This window comes from Oncorhynchus masou, chromosome 1 (genome assembly GCF_036934945.1).
Source record: "Oncorhynchus masou masou isolate Uvic2021 chromosome 1, UVic_Omas_1.1, whole genome shotgun sequence".
NCBI lineage: Eukaryota > Metazoa > Chordata > Actinopteri > Salmoniformes > Salmonidae > Oncorhynchus > Oncorhynchus masou.
This window is the reverse complement of record NC_088212.1, coordinates 30,487,808-30,501,181: the sequence shown is the minus strand read 5'-3', so window position 1 is coordinate 30,501,181 and position 13,374 is coordinate 30,487,808.

The following is a 13,374-nucleotide window of genomic DNA, read 5'->3' as shown; positions in this document are numbered from 1 at the left end:
TATGCCCTTATACTGTGTATAAGAAATTATTTTGGAATTGTTAGTTAGATTACTTGTTGGTTATTACTGCATTGTCGGAACTGGAAGCATTTGCACAAGCATTTCGCTACACTCGCATTAACATCTGCTAACCATGTGTATGTGACAAATAAAATTTGATTTGATTTGATTTGGACCCCAGTGTTTTAGCAATCGAGAAAAACTGTAACATGAAAACTTAAGCCTGTCATTATTTCTTTCATTGATAAAGCTTACACTTTCAATTCCTGTTTTGAACTGATAACGTGGTAGGGATAATAGGAAGGGTGTGGTTTTGTGACACACGAGTAGCCGCTCACCAATTTGTCAGCTCATACCGCAGTTACACCTCCAACACCGCCAAAGCTCTGCTATGCGGCTGTCAGCCAACGCGGGTTAATGCTCGATCTGATTGAAACAAGGCCTAAGAGTAAGACGAGGAGAGCCCTGGTGGAGTGGAAAATAACCTCTCCCTCAACGCCAACAAAACTAAGGAGCTGATCGTGGATTACAGGAGACAGCAGAGAAAGAACGCCCTCATCCACGTCGACAGGGCCACAGTGGAGAGGGTAAAAAGCTTTAAGATCCTTGGCGTGGACATCTCTGACAACCTGAAATGGTCCCTTCACACAGACAGAGTGGTGAAGAAAGTGCAACAGTGCCTCGTCAACCTCTGGCTGAAGAGATTTGGCTTGGCCCATAAGACCCTCACAAGCTTCTACTAATACACCATCGAGATCGTCCTTATTGGGCTGTATCACCGCCTGGTACAGCAATTGCACCGTCCGCAAACGCAGGGCTCTCCAGAGGGTGGTGGCACACTGCTTGCCCTCCAGGACATCTACAGCACCCAGTGTCACAGAAAGGCCAAGAAGATCATCAAGAACCTCAGCCACCCGAGCCACGGCCTGTTCACCCCGTTAACATCTAGAAGATCATCAAGAACCTCAGCCACACGAGCCATGGCCTGTTCACCCCGCTAACATCTAGAAGATCATCAAGAACCTCAGCCACCCGAGCCACGGCCTATTCACCTCGCTAACATCCAGAAGGAGGAGACAGTGTAGGTGCATCAAAGCTGGGACAGAGAGACTGAGAAACAGCCTCTATCTCCAGGCCATCTGTCTGTTTAACAGTCACTACTGGCCGGCCTCCAGTACCTTGGCCCAGTACTCTACCCTGCACCTTAGAGACTGCTGCCCTATGTACATAGAGTCATTGAACACTGGTCTCTTTAATAATGTTACATACCAATTAATCCACTTTATGTACAGTATATACTGCATTCTAGTCACGGCTCATCCTATATAACTGATTTTGATATTTTTTGGGATTATGCGTGTATTGGTTTTCTTTATTGCTAGGTATTGCACTGTTGGAGATAGAAATATAAGCATTTCGTAGCACCTGCGATAGCATCTGCAAATCTGTGTACGCGACCAATAGACTTTGATAACACTAAATATAACTTAATGTCCAGATCCCGGATCAACCCTAACCCTACCTTTCCTTTCAATAAAAAACATTTCAATACCAATCCAATGTGATTGTATCAATATAAAAGTAACCTATACATTTATATGGTTGAATCGGAGGGATTTATTGATTTTAATGGATGTGTCTATTTATCCGCCCCGTGCTCAGTCAGTCTGAGAGGCCGGCCTAAGAGTGCTATCTCTCTGGTGCTATCTCACACAGAAACACACACACCACACGTGTACGCAGACACATGAATGCACTACCACTACAGACACAGTAACACACAGTAAACTCACACACCCAAAATAACATTCTCAAGGATAGAGAGACCCGAGTCCTCATCAGAGTGTGGTTGTGTGTATGTTTAGTAGGACAGTGGAGTGGTGTCCCTGGCTGAAAAATGGCACCGGAGGAAATGGCAGCAGTTTTATGGGCGCCTAACCAATTGTGCTATTATGTGGGGTTTTTTTCATGTTATTTGTAACTTATTTTGTACATGATGTTTCTGCCACTGTATCTTACGGAAAAAAAGATCTTCTGGATATCAGGACAGCGATCACTCACCCCGGATTAGACAATGATTTTTTCTTCAACAAGCAGGACGCAGGTACAGAGGACACTGAGCGGGGTGCCTAATAAGGATCAGCAAACAGCGAGTGGGAAAGCTGCCGTTACCGTCAATATTACTTGCCAACGTGCAATCATTGGACAATAAATTAGATGAGGTACGATCACGAATATCCTACCAACGAAATCATGGCTGAATGATGACGTGGATATTCAGCTAGCGGGATATACGCTGCACCAGCAAGATAGAACAGCACACGGGGGGGTTGTAAACAACAGCTGGAGCAGGAAATCTAAGGAAGTCTCTAGACTGCTCGCCTGAAGTAGAGTATCTTATAATAAACTGAAGACCACACTTTTTTTTTGAGTTTTCATCCATACTTTTCACCACAGACGGATGCTGGCACTAAGACTGCACTCAGTCAGCTGTATAAAGAAATAAGCAAACAGGAAACCACTCACCCAGAGGCAGCATGCCTCGTGGCCGGGAATTTGAATGCATGGAAACTTAAATCAGTTTTACCTCATTTCTATCAACATGTTAAATGCGCAACCAGAGTGAAAAAATTCTAGATCACTTGTACTCCACACACAGAGACACATACAAAGCTTTCCCTCGCCCTCCATTTGGTAAATCTGACCACAATTCTATCCTCCTGATTCCTGCTTACAAGCAAAAATTAAAGCAGGAAGCACCAGTGACTATAAAAAAGTGGTCAGATGAAGCAGATGCTAAACTACAGGACTGTTTTGCTAGCACAGACTGGAATATGTTCTGGGATTCTTCCAATGGCATTCAGGAGTACACCACATCAGTCACTGGCTTTATCAATAAGTGCATTGAGGATGTCGTCCCCACAGTGACTGTACAAACATACCCCACCAGAAGCTATGGATTACAGGCAACATTCGCACTGAGCTAAAGGGTAGAGCTGCCGCTTTCAGGGTGCAGGACTCTAACCCGGAAGCTTATGAGAAATCCTGCTGTGCCCTCAGATGAATCATCAAACAGGCAAAGCGCAAATACAGGGCTAAGATTGAATCGTACTACACCGGTTCCAACGCTCATCCTATGTGGCAGGGCATGCAAACTATTACAGACTACAAAGGGAAGAACAGCTGCGAGCTGTCCAGTGACACGAGCCTACCAGACGAGCTAAATCACTTCAATGCTAGCTTCGAGGAAAGCAACACTGAGACATGCATAAGTGCATCAGCTGTTCTGGACGAATGTGTGATAAGGCTCTCCGTAGCCGACGTGAGTAAGACCTTTAAACAGGTCAATATTCACAAGGCCGCAGATGGATTACACAAGGCCCAGATGGATTCACAAGGCCCAGATGGATTACCAGGATGTGTGCTCCGGGGATGTGCTGACCAACTGGCAGGTAATATTCACTGACATTTTCAACATGTCCCTGATTGAGTCTGTAATACCAACAACAGACCACCATAGTCCCTGTGCCCAAGAACACGAAGGCAACCTGCCTAAATGACTACAGACCTGTAGCACTCACGTCCGTAGCCATGAAGTGCTTTGACTCACATTAACACCATTATCCCAGAAACCCTAGACCCACTCCAATTTGCATATCGCCCAAACAGATCCACAGATGATGCAATCTCTATTGCACTCCACACTGCCCTTTCCCACCTGGACAAAAGCAACAACTACGTGAGAATGTATTCATTGACTACAGCTCAGCATTCAACACCATAATTCCCTCAAAGCTCAACACTAAGCTAAGGATTCTGGGACTAAACACCTCCCTCTGCAACTGGATCCTGGACTTCCTGACGGGCCGCCCCCAGGTGGTGAGGGTAGGTAACAACACATATGCCATGCTGATCCTCAACACTGGAACCCCTCAGGGCTGCGTGCTCAGTTCCCTCCTGTACTCCCTGTTCACCCACGACTGCGTGGCCAAGCATGACTCCAACACCATCATTAAGTTTGCAGATGACACAACCGTGGTTGGCCTGATCAATGACAAGACAGCCTATAGGGAGGAGGTCAGAAAATTGGCAGTGCCAGAATAATAACCTATCCCTCTACATAATCAAGACAAAGGAGATGATTGTGGACTACAGGAAAAGGAGGACCAATCACATCCCCATTCTCATCGACGGGGCTGCAGTGGAGTAGGTTGAGAGCTTCAAGTTCCTTGGTGTCCACATCACCAACAAACTAGAATGGTCCAAACACACCAAGACAGTTGTGAAGAGGGTACGACAAAACCTAATCCCCCTCAGGAGACTGAAAAGATTTGTTATGGGTCCTCAGATCCTCAAAAGGTTCTACAGCTTTTACATCAAGAGCATCCTGACTGGTTGCATCACTGCCTGGTACAGCAACTGCTCAGCCTCCGACCCCAAGGCACTACAGAGGGTAGTGCGTACGGATCAGTTCATCACTGAGGCTATGCTGCCCGCCATCCAGGACCTCGACACCAGGCGGTGTCAGAGAAAGGCCCTAAAAATTGTCAAAGACCCTAGCCACCCCCGTCATAGAATGTTCTATCTACTACCGCATGGCAAGTGGTATCGGAATGCCAAGTCTAGGACCAAAAGGCTTCTCAACAGTTTTTACCCTCAAGCCTTGCAAGTTATCAAATGGCTATCCGGAATATTTGCATTGTCCTGCCCCCCCAACCCCTCTTTTACGCTGATTCTACTCTCTGTTTATCATACATGCATAGTCACTTTAATTATACATTCATGTACATAGTACCTCAATTAGCCCAACTGATCGGTGCTCTCGCACATTGGCTACCCGGACTGTCTGCATTGTGTCCTGCCACCCACCACCCGCCAACTCCTCTTTTACGCTACTGCTACTCTCTGTTTATCATATATGCATAGTCACGTTTACCATACCTACATGTACTGTACATACTAACTCAATTAGCCCGACTAACCAGTTCCTGTTTATAGCCTCGCTACTGTTATTTTTCACTGTCTTTTTACTGTTGTTTTTTATTTCTTTACTAATCTATTGTTCACCTAATACCTTTTTTTAACGTAAAAATCACTGTTGGTTAGTAAGTAAGCATTTCACTGCAAGGTCTACACCTGTTGTATTCGGCGTACGTGACAAATAAACTTTGATTTGATTTGGTCATAGAGGGTTGTGAGTATCTCTGTCCTCTGATCGTGTCTCACAACTTAACCTCCCTGAACTCTCCAACATTCATCAATGAGTTCAGCACTGAAAACCTACACTCAGGCCAAACAAGTCTCAACTCGCCATGTGACTGGATCTGCATGTGTGTGCCATCTCTTCTCCCCCCTCACTGTTCAATGCACTCTCTCCCATTTGCATGTTTGCTAAAATGTTCCTATTCCATTTATATCACAGATGAATAGTTTAGAATAATACAAGTACATTCAGCCACAGACTGGGAGGGGGGGGGGGCGTAATTACAAATAGTTAGTACACTGCAAATTGACCTCAAGAGCCCAAACAGATAATATATTTGACTAAAACCCTCATAATTTCAAATCTTGATTTCATTGTGAAAAGATCACTTCTCTGTTATGTGTGGTAATACTTGGGGACACATTTCCTAAAATTAAAAACACTTGAGGCTGATTTTCTGGTGCTTTTAAAGTCGTGTATGTCCAAGAATGAAGATTTTAATACATATATTTTTTTGTGCTCAGAAAACTTGGAGGGTGGGATGCAAATACAATTACTATTGCCACCATTTGGGGAACCCTGTGGTAAGGTAATGTTTCTACAGGAGTGTGTCACGCCCTGGCCATAGAGAGGGTTTTATTTTCCATTAGGCCAGGGTGTGACTCGGGTGGGCATTCTAGTTTCTTTATTTCTATGTTTTCTATTCTTTGTGTTTGGCCGAGTGATCGTTGTCTCTGATTGGGAACCATACTTAGGTAGCCTTTTCCCACCTGTGTTTTGTGGGTAGTTGTTTTCTGTTTAATTTGGTTACCTTACAGAACTGTTCATTTGTGCCTTTGTTATTTTTTTCAAAGTGTTCTGAGTTAATAAAAAATCAAGAACACGTACCACGCTGCGCTTTGGTCCACTCCTCATTCTTCATCAGACGAGCGTTACAGAGTGTGTTCATTTCTTTGGAATTAGGAATTTAAAGCAAACCCCCCATCCATCCCTGTACTAGAACATCCATAGACAAGACAGAGGCTTGACCCAAACCAGCTTTTTTCAGATGGCAAAGTGATTTTTTCTCCCTCTTCTCTTTCTCCATTCTCCAGTCAGAAGCCCATTTTTAACTCTGTCTGCTCTCATTCTTTGTTGTTGAAACAGTTGCTCCTGATTAAGGTTCAGTCAGGAGCTCTGAAAGGGTTGGAGGGGAGCGTATGGAAGCATCAATGCCACAAATAGCTTTTCACTCCTCTTTTTCCCCATTTTCTCTTTCTCTTCCTCTTATTCTCTACTCTGCTGTTTTCACCCCTCTCCATCTGCAGTCTGACCTCTGCTATTCTTCACTCTGATTCCTGCATTTTCAAAGGCTGCAGGATGTCAGTAATTGGAAGGGATGTGATGAGGGGGGGGGCCTTCTCGGGGCTGAGGGGCCCACAGCACTGAAGAGGTCAGGGGGAGCCTGTCTCACTCTGACATACAGGCCTCGACGGCAACACCCAGCACGCCACAACAGGCCCCAGGCAGGCAGGCGTCTAGCTAAGCAGCAAATCCAGCGGTGGAGGAGCAGTGTCTGTCTGCAGCCGCCCCTCACCAGTCAAGGATTAGTTTAAAGGTCAACTTCTCCTTAAAACCATCTTCTCTGGTTTTAAACGGCCTATGTCGTTTAAATATGAGTCAGAAACATTCATTCTAGTCTCAAAATTGACTACAAAGTGTAAATAGGGCAATTTTGGTCATAAAGTCAGTCTTGTTCAAACTGAGTTTTTGAACTGAGTTTGTCACAGCTTACTGGAGGGTTGGGTATGGATTACTTACTTTTGCAAATGACGCCCAATTGCCCAGAGACAACATGTTGTGGTCTGCCCCCAGCTGCCATGTGAACATTTGCTGTCAAGTCTGCATATGGGTGCAACGTACACACATTTCGCTTGACAAATAAGAGTGAAAATTGGCTTTCATAAAGAAATGTGTCCACACCCAAATATGACTACCTTATGTCATAAAATATATTTTACCAAGACAAATATGATTATTAATGTTCTCAATCATTCAGTGGGGTCTTTCTCTAACATCATATTAAAAAAGTCAAATTTTCGTAACCTAATCCATAATACATGATACTATCCACTGAGCACTGTTGACATAGCAGTGCAAGTTTCTCGTAACAACTTTTGAGGAGTTTACATTTTGTGGTCGTCATCTTCAAAGTTGTCCTGTGGGTTGCAAAAAGCTACATTTGTATGACACAAGCTGAATTACATGAAAAAAGCTTTGAAAAGAAAAAGCTTCGCATACGCTCAACACTCAGTTGACATTTCAAAGAGATACACTTGTTTTTGGGATCAATCTTTGAAAAAGAACAATAATTGTTTAAGTAATAGGAAAAGCGTATACTAAATTATGAAAATACTACATGTCATGTCTCAAAATTGTTATCCATCTTACCAGGGGCGTAACTTTGGTTTTAGAGGTGGGGGGTTCATATATATATATACAGTGCCTTGCGAAAGTATTCGGCCCCCTTGAATTTTGCGACCTTTTGCCACATTTCAGGCTTCAAACATAAAGATATAAAACTGTATTTGTGAAGAATCAACAACAAGTGGGACACAATCATGAAGTGGAACGACATTTATTGGATATTGGGCGTGCAAAATTATTCAGCCCCTTTACTTTCAGTGCAGCAAACTCTCTCCAGAAGTTCAGTGAGGATCTCTGAATGATCCAATGTTGACCTAAATGACTAATGATGATAAATACAATCCACCTGTGTGTAATCAAGTCTCCGTATAAATGCACCGTCACTGTGATAGTCTCAGAGGTCCGTTAAAGGCGCAGAGAGCATCATGAAGAACAAGGAACACACCAGGCAGGTCCGAGATACTGTTGTGAAGAAGTTTAAAGCCGGATTTGGATACAAAAAGATTTCCCAAGCTTTAAACATCCCAAGGAGCACTGTGCAAGCGATAATATTGAAATGGAAGGAGTATCAGACCACTGCAAATCTACCAAGACCTGGCCGTCCCTCTAAACTTTCAGCTCATACAAGGAGAAGACTGATCAGAGTTGCAGCCAAGAGGCCCATGATCACTCTGGATGAACTGCAGAGATCTACAGCTGAGGTGGGAGACTCTGTCCATAGGACAACAATCACTCGTATATTGCACAAATCTGGCCTTTATGGAAGAGTGGCAAGAAGAAAGCCATTTCTTAAAGATATCCATAAAAAGTGTTGTTTAAAGTTTGCCACAAGCCACCTGGGAGACACACCAAACACGTTGGAAGAAGTTGCTCTGGTCAGATGAAACCAAAATTGAACTTTTTGGCAACAATGCAAAACGTTATGTTTGGCATAAAAGCAACACAGCACATCACCCTGACCACACCATCCCCACTGTCAAACATGGTGGTGGCAGCATCATGGTTTGGGCCTGCTTTTCATCAGCAGGAACAGGGAAGATGGTTAAAATTTGAAATATCCAATAAATGTCGTTCCACTTCATGATTGTGTCCCACTTGTTGTTGATTCTTCACAAAAAAATACAGTTTTATATCTTTATGTTTGAAGCCTGAAATGTTGCAAAAGGTCGCAAAGTTCAAGGGGGCCGAATACTTTCGCAAGGCACTGTATATATATCCACCAAACTTCACAGTTGGCACTACACATTGGGGCAGGTAGCGTTCTCCTGGCATCCGTCAAACCAGATTAGTCCGTTGGACTGCCAGATGGTGAAGCGCGTGATTCATCACTCCAGAGAACACGTTTCCACTGCTCCAGAGTCCAATGGCAGTGTGCTTTACACCACTCCAGCCGACGTTTGGCATTGCGCATGGTGATCTTAGGCTTGCGTGCAGCTGCTTGGCCAAGGAAACTCATTTCATGAAGCTCCCGATGAACAGTTCTTGTGCTGACATTGCTTCCAGAGGCCGTTTATAACTCGATATTAAGTGTTACAACCGAGACTATTTTCTATGCGCTATGCGCTTCAGCACACGGCTGTCTTGTTCTGTGGGCTTGTGTGGCATACCACTTTGTGGCTAAGCCGTTGTTTCTCCTAGACGTTTCCACTTCACAATAACAGCACATACAGTTGACTGGGGTAGCTCTAGCAAGGCAGAAATTTGACGAACTGACTTGTTGGAAAGGTAGCATTCTATGACAGTGCCACTTTGAAAGTCACTGAAAGTCATTTTGAAAGGCTGTCCAATAGGGCTGTGGCGTCATGAAATTTTGTCAGCCGGTAATTGTCAAGCAAATAACTGCCGATTTCACGGTAATTGATCATTAATTAACATAAATACATTTAGCATCTACAAGCCACTGATGCAGACCTTTGGAAGATCAACGTTTTAAAAAGTCTAATAAATCAATTTAATATATTCTACACCTTCACAATAAACCTATTATTTATTCTAAAGAAACATGATATGAAGAAAATGTAATGTAGTCTATTTCAGAAGAACAGAATAGCATACTCTGAGTTGTCCTTATGTTAGGTTTTGATCTGGATATGCCATACGGCTGTGGGCTATACTAGTTCATTTAGCAGACAAGATTTACTAAGAATTCCGTGGGATTATTTTATTATGAAGAATACAATTGAACATAGTTGAATAAAATAGAAAGCATATTTTCAAATTTGAGAGAGTGCGCACATGCAGCTATTCTGTGTTGAGCGGCTAACAAAGAAACAGGCCCACCTATATGCTTAATGTAGAGTTATTTATGCAACTTTAGTGGTTAAACAAACATTGGGATATGTTTTGATTCTTTTTAAACTCTAAGGCTGCATGATGTGACTCTAATGATGGTTTCATAAAATGATCGCATGAAAGCTATGCTTTGTTTTTTCCCTAGGGTTTTTCTTACTTTTTTCTATTCTCTATCAACACTGTGAAATAACACATATGGAATCATGTAGTAACCAAAAAACGTGGTATTCTCTCAACCAGCTTCACCTGGAAGGAGTTCCCACATATTCTGAGCACTTGTTGGATGCTTTTCCTTTACTCTGAGGTCTAACTCATCCCAAGCCATCTCAATTGGGTTGAAGTCGGGTGATTGTGGAGGCCAGGTCATCTGATGCAGCACTCCATCACTCCCCTTCTTGGTCAAATAGTCCTTACACAGCCTGGAGGTGTTTTGGGTCATTGTTCTATTGAAAAACAAATAATAGTCTCACCCGCAAAACACCAGTCTCAATGCAACAGTGAAGAGGTGACTCCGGGATGCTGGCCTTCTAGGCAGAGTTCCTCTGTCCAGTGTCTGTGTTCTTTAGCCCATCTTAATATTTGATTTTTATTGGCCAGTCTGAGATATGGCTTTTCTTTGGAACTCTGCCTAGAAGGCCAGCATCCCGGAGTCGCCTCTACATTGCTGACGTTGAGACTTCTGTTTTGCGGGTACTATTTAGTGAAAATGCCAGTTGAGGACTTGTGAGGCGTCTGGTTCTCAAACTAGACACTCTAATGTACTTGTCCTTTTGCTCAGTTGTGCATCGGGGCCTCCTACTCCTATTTATATTCTGGCTAGATCCAGTTTCGATGTCCTGTGAAAGGAGTAGTACACAGTGTTGTACGGGATCTTCAGTTTCTTGGCAATTTATCACATGGAATAGCCTTCATTTCTCAGAACAAGAATAGACTGATGAGTTTTAGACGAAAGTTCTTTGTTTCTGGACATTTTGAGCCTGTAATCGAAGCTACAATTGCTGATGCTCCAGATACCCAACTAGTCTGAAGAAGGCCAGTTTTTTTGCTTCTTTAATTAGAACAACAGTTTTCAGCTGCGCTAACATAATTGCAAAAGGGTTTTCTAATGATCAATTAGCCTTTTAAAATTATAACTTAGCTAACACAATGTGCCATTGGAACACAGGAGTGATGGTTGCTGATAATGGGCCTCTGCACGCCTATGTAGATATTCCCCAAAGAATCTGCCGTTTCCAGCTACAATCGTCATTTACAATATTAAAAATGTCTACACTGTATTTCTGATCAATATGATGTAATTTTAATGGACAAAAAAATAGATTTTCTTTCAAAAACAAGGACATTTTTAAGTTACCTCAAACTTTTGAACGGTAGTATATATACAGTTGAAGTCAGAAGTTTGCATACACTTAGGTTGGAGTCATTAAAACTCATTTTCAACCACTCCACAAATTTCTTGTGAACAAACTATAGTTTTTGGAAGTCGGTTAGGACATCTACTTTGTGCATGACACAAGTAATTTTCCAACAATTGTTTACAGACAGATTATTTCACTTATAATACACAGTATCAGAATTACAGTGGGTCAAAGTTTACATACACTAAGTTGACTTTGCCTTTAAACAGCTTGGAAAATTCCAGAAAATTATGGCATGGCTTTACAAGCTTATTATAGGCTAATTGACATAATTTGAGGCAATTGGATGTGTACCTGTAGATGTATTTAAAGGCCTACCTTCAAACTCAGTGTCTCTTTGCTTGACATCATGGGAAAATCTAAATAAATAAGCCCCAAAAAATTGCAGACCTCCATAAGTCTGGTTCATCCTTTGGAGAAATTTCCAAACGCCTGAAGGTACCACATTCATTTGTACAAACAATAGTACAAAAAGATAAACACCATGAAACCATGCAGCCGCCATACCGCTCAGGAAGAAGACGCGTTGTGTCTCCTAGAGATAAACGTAATTTGGTGCGAAAAGTGCAAATCAATCCGAGAACAACAGCAAAGGACCTTTTGAAGATGCTGGAGGAAACCGGTACAAAAGTATCTATATCCACAGTAAAACGAGTGCTATATTGACATAACCTGAAAGGCCACTCAGCAAGGAAGAAGCCACTGCTCCAAAACCGCCATAAAAAAACTGACTACGGTTTGCAACTGCACATGGGGACAAAGATCGTACTTTTTGGAGAAATGTCCTCTGGTCTGATGAAACAAAAATAGAACTGTTTGGCCATAATGACCATTGTTATGTTTGGAGGAAAAAGGGGGAAGCTTGCAAGCTGAAGAACACCATCCCAACCGTGAAGCACGAGGGTGGTAGCATCATGTTGTGGGGGTGCTTTGCTGCAGGAGGGACTGATGCACTTCACGAAATAGATGACATCACGAGGAAGAAAAATTATTCGGATATATTAAAGCAACATCTCAAGACATCAGTCAGGAAGTTAAAGCTTGGTCGCAAACGGGTCTTCCAAAAGAACACTGACCCCAAGCACACTACCAAAGTTGTGGCAAAATGGCTTAAGGACAACAAAGTCAAGGAATTGGAGTGGCCATCACAAAGCCCTGACCTCAATCCTATAGAAAATTTGTGGGCAGAACTGAAAAAGCGTGTGCGAGCAAGGCCTACAAACCTGACTCAGTTACACCAGCTCTGTCAGGAGGAATGGGCCAAAATGTACCCAACTTATCGTGGGAAGCTTGTGGAAGGCTACCCAAAATGATTGACCCAAGTTAAACAATGTAAAGGCAATGCTACCAAATACTAATTGAGTGCATGTAAACTTCTGACCCACTGGGAATGTGATGAAAGAAATAAAAGCTGAAATAAATCATTATCTCTACTATTATTCTGACATTTCACATTCTTAAAATGAAGTGGTGAACCTAACTGACCTAAGACAGGACATTTTAACTAGGATTAAATGTCAGGGATTGTGAAAAACTGAGTTTAAATGTATTTGGCAAAGGTGTATGTAAACTGCAGACTTCAAATGTAAGTTCAGAAATTGCATCTTCTCATATTACTCTGTAGGCTACTGAGTATGAGAAGAGTGCCATCCTCTTGAATCTTACATCTGCCCGGAACGTGTTCCTGGATTCCTCGAATGGCATTGAGGAGTACACCACATTGGCTTCATCAATAAGTGCATCGATGACATCGTCCCCACAGTGACTGTACGTACATACCACAACCAGAAGCCATGGATTACAGGCAACATCCGCAATGAGCTAAAGGCTAGAGCTGCTGCTTTCAAGGAGCGGGACTCTAACCCAGAAGCTTATAAGAAATCCTGTTATGCCCGCCGACGAACCTTCAAACAGGCAAATCGTCAAGACAGGACTAAGATCGAGTAGTACTCCACCGGCTCTGACGCACATCGGATGTGGCAGGGCCTGCAAACCATTACAGACTACATAGGAAAGCACAGCCGTGAGTTGCCCAGTGACACGAGCCTACCGGAC